Raw genomic sequence first — 12,436 nt, forward strand, 5'->3', positions numbered from 1 at the left:
TACCTTCCTCATGTCCCACCACTGCCACGCCGAGGGAAAGGCGCACGGCTACCCTCGCCAGGCCAGCCAGAACTCCCAGGAGGATGCCACGAAGTGCATGTCCTCCAGCAAGCTGTTGTTAAAATGCCAATAGACCACCCCTGGCCTCTCCATGCTAAGAGAGGCCATCATGGTCACCAGATGGTGATCTGAGAATGGGGCCAGCGGACACTGGAGGAGTGGGCCCGTGAAAGGTGACAGCATGACAAGTAAATGCGGTCCAACCAGGAGCGGCGCGACCAATGGGCCTCCACATGGACAAAGATGAACATCAAGATATCGTCTGGGTGGTGGTCGCACCAGACGTCCACCAGGGAGTGACAGTCGACGATCTCCCCGAGGACGTCCATGGCAGCCGGACAACACTTGGCCCCCCCGAGTGGTCCCGTTCATTGAGAGTGGTGTTAAAGTCCCCACGCAGGACCAGGCACTCACAAGGATCCAAGGAGCCAAGGAAGGTGGACACTTGCTGAAAAAATCGCAGCCACTCTGGGCCTGATGTCAGGGCATAGACGTTGACGAGATTGACCACCAGCCCCTCCATGCAGACCCAGAGGTGCAGCAGGTGGCCCAGCATAGCCTCAGCAACCCCCAGTACCTTGGGCCGTAGGTCAGGGGAGAACAAGGTAGCCACTCCAGCCGTATGAGCTGTGAGGTGGCTGAAATAAACCCTGTCCCCCGACTCCAGCCGCCAACTGGCTTTGGCAGCTGGATTCATATGGGTTTCCTGCAGGAAAACCACAGAGTACTCCCCCCAAAGGAAGGAGAGCACCTGGCATCTGTGGAGACCCCCCCCCTACAGCCCTGGGTGTTTAGTGTGGCGAAGGTGGTGGGTGCCATAGGGAAGGCTGGGGGGGGATCCTCGCCGGCAGGGATGCTCACGGCCACCGTTGTGCCACGCAACAATCTGTGACCAACGCCGTAAGTGAGCAGGGAGTCATGGAAGCAGCGGGTCTGCTGGTAGGCCAAAGCACCCAGCCTCCCGGTCCCTCTACCGTCCCCCAAAATGGCCCTCGTGGCCCAGAGGATTTCATGAAAGTCCCCCCAAGAGCAGGAGAGCGAGCTGCGCCTTGTTCCAGGACTCACAGGCATCCTGGAGAAACTCTCGCAGCTTGTCTCGCAGCCTATCAGGGGGCGGGGTTGCTGGCTCCTGACCGTCCTCTGGCAGGACCCCTGTCGAAGCCCCATGGCCTACAAAAATGGGCAGGCAGGGGGCGGACCCCCAGCATGGCACCCGATGTGCTAGCACCACACAGCGCACCTCAGACCCTGGCTAAGTGGGGGGCAGTGGAGGGAAAATAGCACCCCCTAGGGGGTCGGAACAGGGGAACATGAAGGCCACTCCCCGGGGGTCATCCTCCGGGAAGGGGAAGGAGATGGCCCCGGGGTGGCAATAGCAGCGCAGGAGGTGGAGGGGAGGGGGTAGGGGCACGGCAGGAGTCAGGAGCAGAGTTGGGTGGAGGTGCAGAAACGGGAACATGGGCCCCAATAGCTGAGCTACTGGGGGGTGGCACCTCTCGGCCGGACTCAGGGGTTAGTGGAGCAGGAAGGGGGCCCTTGGTAATGCCAAGCTCGGGCTCTATGGTGCCTGTTTCAGCCACGGTGTCGTCAGATGGAAAAGCATCAGTGGGGCCCCATGTGGGAAGGAGGTCAGCCGCCCCGCATTGTGAGGGATACCCCTGGTAACTCTGGTCCTGGCTGCATGGCACTGGCCGTCACCTTGAGTGGCTCGGCGGCTGGTAGCGGGGTGCCATCCGCAGCTGGGTTGGTAGAAGAGTTCAGGGATCCCTCGGAGGCAGGACAAGAAGCAGTGGTAGGGGGGAGGGAGCACAAGGAGAGGGGGGCCAGGGCGAGGTCACCCAGATCGAGGTCCACTGACAGAGGGACATCCTCCCCCTGCGTGACCAGAGTCAGACCCAGGGCCTCGATCTCCTCGAAAATGGAGGAAAGACCACCACCCACCATCCTGAGGACCTCTTCGCTGGTGCCCAAAGTGACGCTCGCCTTGAGGCTCGCAGGGGCCTTAGGTGGCTAGGGGGTAAGAGGGGCTCGATCGGAGGCCCCCTCAAGGAGGGACTCTGGAGGAGGGGCAGTGCTACCCTCCATTGCTGCCACATCATCCCCAGCCAGCTTTATCAGATGGGATGCACCCAGGGGCAAGGCAAAAGGCTCAGTGTCAGTGGCCCCTTTCCTGGTCTTACAAGGGGCCTTCTCATCAGATGGGAGGAGCGGAGCTCAAGCCTTCCGCTTGCCCCGTTTCCCCTGAACTTGGACCCAGCCCTCCATGGTATCATCGGTGGGCTGGTGAACAGGGGTTGGGCCGGGGGGCAGGGGCAGTGGCACGGGAACTCAGAGAGGTAGTGGTGGGGCAGCATGAGGGAGGGAAAACTCCCCCCAGGGCGGGCCCTCTCCCATGCCCAGCAGTAATCCCGCCGCACCCTCCTCCACAGGCCCCGCTAGACTGCAAGCGGGGGAGGCGGGGCTCTTCCACTCATCTGGGCACGCTGTGGGAGGTGCCCCTAGGGCCCGAGCGGAAGCAGTTGTGGGCTGGGGAGGAGGAATGGTGGCTCTGGGTGCCGGGCAGCTAGGGGGGCCAGCGATGACAGGGCCAGCATCCTGCTGGGGCTCAGGGGTCCCAGACACTTCTCCGGACATGCCCCATCGCCCGGCAGAGGTAGCACCAGGCTTCCCCGTAGAGTAATGCACCTGGTAGCAGGCCCCCTGGTAGGGGACCAGGAATGACCCCTCGAGCACCTCTCCGTCACGTGCCGCCAGTGGCAGCTGAAGTTGCACCTGCCAGCGGAACAAGAGGACATGATGGAGGGCAGGGTCTTTGCAGCCCAGTGGGAGAGGGCTGACAATGGAAATGGGCTTCCCCAGGGTAGAGAGGCAAGGTAACAAGGCAGCGTTAGGGAGGAATGGAGGGACAGAGGTCAGGACCAACCGGACACCCAGGTCCTCCAGCGGCTCCAGGGGGACGAATACGCCCCCCACCACGAGGCCCTTCTCCACCGCCTTCTGGGCGGCAGCCTCCAATGCCCTTCCCGTATATTTTGGAGGCCGCCACTATGGCTGTGGGCCCCACCACCCTGGCCAACGCCTGCACATAGGTCTCCAAGTGGGGCGAGGCAGGCACCAGGAGGCAACGGACACCGTGCTTCCTGGTCAAGGTGGGGAAGGGGCCCCGGCTGATAGGGATGGTGGCAGAGGCGGTGGCCGGGAGAGATGATGTAACAGCAGGCAGAGGAGCCGCCACCACCTGGGCATACGTCCTGGGGGCCGGGAGAGCAGCACCCACAGAGCTGGGGGAGGGACACCATGGCCTGTGGCGGATTCCAGCTCCTCTAGCTGCACTAGGGGAGGATGTCTAGAATAGTGTGTGTGTGGGGGGGGGTGCAGTGAGACCGGGGTCAACTAAAACAGGAGGGGCACAAGCGCATGGGAGGGGGGGCATGGGCGCACAAAGCGAGGGGCTAATTAGGGCAGAGGGACCACAGCATGGGGGGGGGAAAACAACTGGGCTGGAGGTAGGACAGGGAAGCTATGGGGCTAGCCTCAGAGGCTGGGGTGGGGCAAACAACAAAAACTGCAGGGGGAAAAGGGGAGGGCAGGCAAACAAACTACAGCTGCTGTGGGGCTGGGGCAAAAGGGCAAAAGGGGGAGCAAAGGCTCCAAGGGGCAGGTAGTAAGGGGAGAAACTGGGGTTCTGCTACGGTGGGGGGGGGGGTCAGTCCAAGGGGAGGGGCACGTACACTAGCAAAATGTCAATGTTTGTTGGCTGCTACTCCAGGCCCAAATGGTGACAAAAGGGTGTGGCAAGCAGCTGAGTCCCAGAGGCAGGAGCTGAGGCAGATGGTAAGTGGACAATGGGGGTGGTTGAGGGGGACACACGGATGGACCAGGGGGCAGGCTCCACAACATAGTCAAAACCCCCACCACAAGAGCACAGCTGGAAAGTTACTCAGCCTTGGAAGGCCCCCTCCACGGTGGTCTGCAGAGTCTCTGCGCACTCCCCCAGCAGCAAATGATCCTCTTCTTCTCCACCTCGAGGCTCCAGCAGCTCCCAGGCAGCAAGCACAGCAGCAGTGGCTCCAGCAGGCAGCCTGGTGGCCAGGCAGGAAGGACCCTCCTCAGGTGGTAGTGGTGATGGTGTTCACAGCAACGGCTGGGGCAGGGGTCCCTCACTCCCCTCTCCTGGGGAGCAGGCCAGCAAGCCCTCCCCACCAAGGGGCTGTAGCAGCAACCGAGGGTTGGGGTGGGGTCCACCAGCCAGAGAGTAGCTGGAGCAGCAGTAAGGGCCTAGTAGGAGCAGTAGCCGGAGTAGCCTCCTACCTCCCTTGAGACCAAAGGGAAAGGTAGGGAGAACAGCCTCTGAAGGAGCAGGTCCCTGTTCCCTGGATAGCCAAACAAAGGCTACTCCAGGCCAATCAAGATACCCGATGCCAATTAACTAGTTAAGGTCATTAGGCTAATACCAGCACCTGACCCCAATTAACTGGCAAAGGGTCAGTTAAGGCCATTAGGCTAATGGACACAGCTGGAACCAATCAAGGTCTCACTCATCCTGCTTAAAAGCTCTCCTTTCCAGCTCTCGGGGGGGGGGGGGAGTCGAAACGAAACGAAACGAAAGGAAAGGAGCTGGAGGAGAGACAGTATTGCTGTATCCTGAGATAAGGGAGAAGCTAGGAAAAGGACCACAAGGAAGTGACCCAGGGAATCAAAGCAATATCAGTGGTGAAGGGAAAGCTGCTGACAGCTGCTACCATTAGGGTCCCTGGGCTGGAACCTGGGGTAGAGGGTGGGCCCAGGTTCCCCCCTTCCCTACCCACCCCATGGTCTACAGAGATCCCCTTGAGAGGGGAAGCAGACTTTCCTCCAGGCAGGAGGCCAAACTGCACCTACTGAGCTCTAAGGAGCAACAGAAACTGTGGGTATTCTACCTCCCATACTGGCCTGTGATGAAAGTAGCTGAAGTGAGCTGTAGCTCACGAAAGCTTATGCTCAAATAAATTGGTTAGTCTCTAAGGTGCCACAAGTACTCCTTTTCTTTTTGTGAATACAGACTAACACGGCTGTTACTCTGAAAACTAGCTCAATAAGCTGTGACCTTTGCCATTATATGGAGAAAGGGAGGTTATATTGAGGGACTTAGTGAGCTTCTGAGGCTACTGAATCCACCTGGAAGTGGGGGACCCACCAATACAGGCTTGGAACTTTGTTACAGTGGCTTTAAAAGGGCTATAGAGCTCATTTATTTACATAGGGTTGCTTTGCACTCCTTTTATTCACTTTGAGGAGTAGTTTATGAAAAAGTTCCTTTAGAGTCAATGGAGTTATTCAGAAAGACCCCAGATCAGGAAGATACTTAAGCAGGTGCCTTACTTTAAACACATGAGTAGTCCCAAATTAATGAGATTATTCAAGTACTTAAAATTAGCACCAGGAGCACAGTAAAATATCACTCAAGTTTTAAAAAGTGTGCCACTATGTAACCCACTATTATTTATTTATTTATTGTATTATTCTAGCACCAAGATCCCAATCATGGATTAGGCCCAAATTGTGGTCGGCACTGTACAAACACAGAACAAAATGCTTATCAAATAATACAAGAAAAGAGATAGCAAGTGGATACAGACAGAGAAATAGGGGAAAACAAGGCAACAATGAGATAGTAGTTGTCATTTTCTGAGGCTAAATATTACAGGTGGAAGATTATGTAGGTTAGATGTAAACACATTAAGTTTTGATGATTTATGGCCTGGAGCACTCACAGACCCATGGATAAATTATTCTGTAAAAATATTTCTCCCATTTCACTAATTTTACATGATCATTTAAAATGAAATGTTTTATCCTAACATGTAGCACTACGTCAAACTTTTTGGATCACATTGACAATAATTACTTTTCACACTCTTTCTTCCAAACTAAACTAAAATATAAAATGAAGATACTTCAGGCCAGTGATCAAGTGTAAATTGGCATTGCACCACTGGAAAACATCAGCTAAGAATCTAGCCCTAAATATTTCCACCTGAGGAAAATAGTCATTTCTCATTATTTATCCATTTGGTCCATGCTAGAGCTAGTAAGAATGTTTTTCACCTAAATATCTTTTGTTCACCAGAGAATGCAGTGTCATTGACAGAAATGATTCATGGAGATGTGGTGTTTTTGGTGGAGTTTTCATCCAGCAGTTTTCAGAGGTTTAAGGTGCAGTTTCTGATCAATTCCAGAGAGAGAAGGAAAGAGAGAGAGGAGAATTGAAAACCTGACCTTTTTGATCATCAAACGGACATTCTGACACAATTCCATTTTGTGAAGCCTTTTGAAAGGTTGTATTTTCATTCCAATATGGAACAAAGACGAATTTTGAAACCTTGAAGATTGTCACAAAACATTCTCTGGCTGTCTCTAGTCCATATATAGTGCTATGAACCCTACCTGCAGGAAAAAGCGACCAATTTATTGAATGACTCCAGAGGATCCACATTGAAGGAATGGTAGGATAAAAAAGTGCTTGTGTATATATATGGCTTATATTTGTCTTTCAAGGCAAGTCACCTGAAATCTCCAAACATCCCTCCTACACCCAAACTTCCTCAAACTAAGCAATTAAGACTCCCATCCTAGATCTTTGTTTCTGCTGCAAAATAATTGCCCTCAGATGACTTGTGCCACGAGAAAAAAAAATGAGGCTTATATCCAGATCCATTATTTCTATTGTGTAGTGAGCTAGAGGACTCTTTCCACAGAGACCTAGCTGGGAGGATTGTAAACCATGGTGATATAACCTAAAGCATATATTCCCTCAAATCTTTTGTGGCCACAGACTTGAGCTATGGGTAGTGCTCTACCACCTCTCATTGGTCACAGGGCTTTGGGAGCTGTAACCAGGAAGAAGCCAGCAGCCACACAGCCAGGGAGCCTCAAGGCCTCTGAGCCACAGAACAAAGGGCAAGGTGTAGATGCAGCAGTTACAGGCCCCCCTGTGCCAGACATACAGGAACCTTGTGTTGTAGTTAAGAAGGGTAGAGATGAACCCACTCAGCCCCACCATACACATAATTATCTCTTCCTCCCACCCTGCTCTGCATCATGCAGTCTCCACATCAAACTGCAAACAACCCTGCTGCCTTCATATCCTCATGTGCCATGGGATGAGTTGATGCGGGGGATCCCTGTCCATCTTGTATGTCCCCTTGAGTCCTCTTACATGTCATGTGTTTAAAAACTCAGGAAATTTTATAAGCAAGAGCATCATTTAATAATAATCTGCAGCTCTTTTATAGCACTTCTAATCCCTAGATCTCAGTACTTTATAAAGAAGGTCAGTATCATTATTCCCATTTTACAGATGGGGAAACTGAGGCACGCGGAGGGGAGGGAAAAAAACTATACCCAAAACAAAATGCTTGCCCAAAGTCACCCAGCCATAATACTAGAAGCCAATGAAATGTCATTTCAAATTGACAAATCAAAATGTTTCCTTTTTAAAATGTCAAAACAAAACATTCTTATTTTTTTAGGTTATACACCGGACCCTCACTAGAACACACGTCTATATAGCGCGAATTCTCATAACACGGTCGCAGCCATGAATCCCAAATTTAATTACTTTAATTGGAATTCATTTTAACACTGTACCGCACATGGATCCCAAATCCAGCGTTCTAGTGTATTTTGACTAAAAAAAATTAGGTGAAATCAGCATGAATTTGCAAATGTTTTGGTGTTGCCAAATCTGCTTTTTTTTTTTCAACAATTTGCACCCAGCTTCATCTACAACCTTAGGCTTCACTCATAAGCACCCAACCCACTGTGCACCCATCTCAGCACCAGATATTTGCTGATGTTGCTGAGGACTTAGTGCAATTTCTCTCTTTGGAGGGCCCAATCACAGGGAGGGCACCTGTGACGGGTTGGATCACAGAAACCCCCTTGGGGCTGCCAACTGATGTGCCAAGACTACTTCTGCCCCTGCTTTCCTTGCCAGCTTGCAACTCCAGCACCCTGTCTTGCTGAACCAGACATGCCAGTCTGCTCCAGCACAGACCCAGGGTCTGAACCACATGCCCCAAAGCTGCAGACTTAACTGAAAACAACTTAAGAAGTGTTCCTGTCTTTAACACTCAGATGCCCAACTCCCAAAGGGGTCCAAACCCCAAATAAATCCATTTTACCTTGTATAAAGCTTATACAGAGTAAACTCATAAATTGTTCGCCCCCTATAACACTGATAGAGAGCTGCACAGCTGTTTGCTCCCTGCCCCCCCCCCCCCGGTATTAATAATACTCTGGGTTAATTAATAAGTAAAAAGTAATTTTATTAAATACAGAAAGTAGGATTTAAGTGGTTCCAAGTAATAGCAGACAGAACAAAGTGAATTACCAAGCAAAATAAAATAGAACACGCAAGTCTGTCTAAGAAAACTGAATACAGACAAAATCTCACCCTCAGTGGTGTTTCAGTAAGCTTCCTTGTCTCCTTCTAGTCTGGGTCCAGCAATCACTCTCCCCCCCTGTAGTTACTGTCCTTTGTTCCAGTTTCTTTCAGGTATCCTTGGGGCTGGAGAGGCTCTTCCTTCGCCAGCTGAAGGCCAAAATGCAGAGGTCTCCCAGGGGTTTAAATAGACTTTCTCCTGTGGGTGGACACCCCTCCCTCCCCCTGTGTAGAATCCAGCTACAAAATGGAGTTTTGGAGTCACATGGGCAAGTCACATGTCCATGTATGACAGAGTTTCTTACCAGCCAAGCCACATTCCTGGGAAAGCTCAGATGTGGATTGGCGTCTTCAAGATCCATTGTCTGTTAAGTACTTCTTGACTGGGCATTTAACTTGCACATTCCTTTCTAAAGGAAGCTGACCAAATGCTTACTAAGGCTATTTAGAAATCAAGCAAGTACACAGCCAATATTCATAGCTTCAATACAAAATGATACCTGCATACAAATAGGATGAATAGATTCAGGCGATCATAACCTTTGCAGAGATATGTTACATGGCATATGTAACATAAAACATATTCCAGTTATGTCATATATACCTTCATTAGCATACTTCCATAAAGCCTTATGGGATGCACCATCACAGCACCCATAGGAGTGTTTCCACCAGTGGTAGTGGGGAGCCACAATTCCACAGATCAGCTTCAGCTCTGTGGGTGCTGGCCCTACCCCTGGGGTCCTGATTGTATGGGGATGGGCAGACAGATGAAGCTGGCCTCTCCACACATCCCTCCAAAAATCCCAGAGTGGCTTGATAGCTGGCAAGAAATCCCATCCTTAACTCCCTGCTCCCTCCTCTCTTCTGACTAGCAGGTGGGACAGCCATTTGAGAAAGGACTGCATGGTCTGCTGGAGAGGGCGGGTGTTACCACTGCAGTGACACGGCAAGCCCAAAGGGATCCTGTGCTAGGGGATAATAAGTCCAGGTGGCACAAACCTGAACTGCATGTAAGAATTGGCCACAGCCGAAAGAGAAATAGGAGCACTAATCTAAATTGGAAAGGGCCTGGAGACCGCTTGTGATCGGTGCACACTGAGTTCCTGTTTGGGATCTGGGATTTATTTCCCACTCCCATTGACTGCTTTCCAATGACACTGGGGTTCTGCCCATGCTGATGAACGCAGTGGCATAGATCCATGTACTGGAGCGATCCTTGGGTGCATTCTTGTCCCTCCAAAATTTGAGGAGAGTTTGCAGCTAACAGGGGAGTTCCTACCACACATTGTGTCCTCCATCCTGGAATGGCACGGGATACAGAGGAAGCTGGAACTGTCTCCTCCGTATCTTTCCTTACCATGGGACAGGCTTATGGCAAGTGCCACTGGAGCCCTTCCACAGCCGGTCATCTGAGCAGTTCCCTGCCCTCTCTCTTCTCCAGGGCAATGACACTGGCAATGCCAATTAAGTTGCTGCTTCTTTTGGAGAGTCATTGCTGGTGTGTTGGCCCCTAGTGAGTGTTGTTAGGTGTAAACTCACTCATTCCCTCTCGTTATCTGGCCTGTCTGCTCTTCATAACCTTTCTATCTACATTCATTGTTGCAGGCTACTATAACAGTTTTATGAACTTTTACCCCCTTTCTAACAAATTGAGCTCAGATGAGTGGTAGGCTTGCTAGACCCTGTTTATTACAGCAGCCCTTCTACCTCTTCCCCATACCTGCTGATCTTTTCATTCCCTCTTTCACATCCTTTATCAAACCACAATTCAATACATGGCTGCTGCTTCCTCTTGGCTCCTAGTGATACTGCTTTCTGCTGTCTCTATTCATGCTGAATGTCACCTTACTCTGAGTGATCCCAATGATTTCAGTGGGACTCGGGTCTATTCAATCTGAGCAGAAATGGCACAGTTGGGCCCCTGGTTTTCTTCAAATGCTTTCACTTTTTTCCATAGCTCTATTTGATATCTTTGCTCTCTTCTTTTTAATTGTCACTTCTGAATCAGATACTGTATTGTTTTCAAAGCATCTGGCCTATGGAATCCTTCAACTCCCCTCCCTTCTATCTCCTTTTCATGCAAAAATGCACTGAGATATGAATGTCAGGTGTGGTACCTACTAGAAAGGACATATACACACACCACACCAAAGGCATTCCAATGGCTGAGTTGTAAGAATGTTCTTATTTAAAATAGTAAACACTTTCTACATCTGTTTGAACCACATCCCAGGACTCTTACTGATGAGTAACATCTTATTCCTGCAGTAGTGAATGGGACAACACATCTGAATCAGCATTCACCAACATAAGTAAGGTATTTAAGATGTATCTAAAGAACATAAGGCTCCATCTACTGCAACAATTGACAGGTTTCAGAGTAGCAGCCGTGTTAGTCTGTATTCGCAAAAAGAAAAGGAGTACTTGTGGCACCTTAGAGACTAATAAATTTATTTGAGCATAAGCTTTCGTGAGCTACAGAATGCATCCGATGAAGTGAGCTGTAGCTCACGAAAGCTTATGCTCAAATAAATTTGTTAGTCTCTAAGGTGCCACAAGTCCTCCTTTTCTTTTTGCAACAATTGAGTATCTCAACGTTTTAATGTATGTGTCCTCAGAAAACCTCTGAAGTAGGGAAATGCTATTAGTCCCATTTTACAGAATAGCAAATGGGGGCTAAGTGACTTGTCCAAGGTCACACATCAAATATGTGACAGAGATAGGAATTTAACTTATGTCTTCCAAATTCCAGGCTAGCACCCAGACCACTGGCCCTTCCTTCCTGTTTGGTCTTTTGCTCTCAGTATTGATCAAAGTATTCACTTTTCTGCTGCAACACTAGAAATGTCCTTCGGTGTAAAGATATTGATGATAATAAGATGTATTGGGTATATGTAAATGCCAGTGTCTGAAGAGACCTTGCATATCAGTTGCAATGGGCACTGATGATGATACGATGCATTGGGAATATGTAGAAGTATCATATCGTCATCAGTGCCCATTGCAACTGACATTCAGGGTATTCCGGTAACATACCCTGAATGTCAGTTGCAATGGGCTTTGTTAGAAAAGAAGTATATTTTTGCACGTGTAGATGATAACTTTATGCTCCTTAACCCTTTTGCTGCCGCTCTTTGGGACCACTTTTCTTGCAGCCAGTGAGACTGACACTCCATCCAGAGAGAGCCTTGAATTGTATCAAGCATCTTGGCAAGACTCCCAATTCCTGGCTCAGGATGGGAAGGGATATATAGAGATGTGATTCTTCCCAAAAAGAAAGTTAGGTAGTGAACCAAACTCTGTGCCCTGATCCATAGCCCATTAAAGTCAATGGAAAAGCTGTCATTGAGTCCATCACCTTTGGATCAGGCTCTTATATCAACTTAAAACCAGTGAAATCTATGGAGTTATTCCAGATTTATACCTGTGCTACTGCGCATAGGCTTTGGCTCACTGGCTCCACTTCCACACTGCTATAGAATATGTGACTATCTGCTGAAATGTCCTATTCTGAACAGAGATAACAGGGTTATTGTTATGAAAGATTATAAGTCAGAGATACAGACATATTGGGAAGACATAAATAGATTCATAGATTTTTTTTTTAAGGTCAGAAAGGACCACTATCTTTATCTAGTTCAGGGGTGGCCAACCTGTGGCTCTGGAGAGGTTAATATGAGGCTCCTTGTAGACGCACTGGCTCTGGGGCTGGAGCTACAGGTGCCAATTTTCCAATGTTCCGGGGGGTGCTCACTACTCAACCCCTGGCTCTGCCACAGGCCCTGCCCCCACTCCACCCTTTCCATGCCCTCACTCCTCCACCCCACCCCACTCTCAGAGCCTCCTGCATGCCATGAACCAGCTGATCAGGAGGTGCGGGGAAGGAGGGGGAGGCGCTGATCGGGGCTGCCGGTGGGCGGAAGGCGCTGGGAGTGGGGGTGCTGGAGC

At 50.2% G+C, this 12,436-nt stretch overlaps 1 pseudogene; it reads left to right on the forward strand.

Moving 5' to 3' along the window:
• The first annotated feature begins 281 nt into the window (after positions 1–281).
• LOC102930022 overlaps positions 282–12,436 on the forward strand; it is a 50,107-nt pseudogene continuing 37,952 nt past the window's right edge.

The sequence above is a fragment of the Chelonia mydas genome, chromosome 6 (assembly GCF_015237465.2).
Source record: "Chelonia mydas isolate rCheMyd1 chromosome 6, rCheMyd1.pri.v2, whole genome shotgun sequence".
NCBI classification, from domain to species: Eukaryota; Metazoa; Chordata; order Testudines; family Cheloniidae; genus Chelonia; species Chelonia mydas.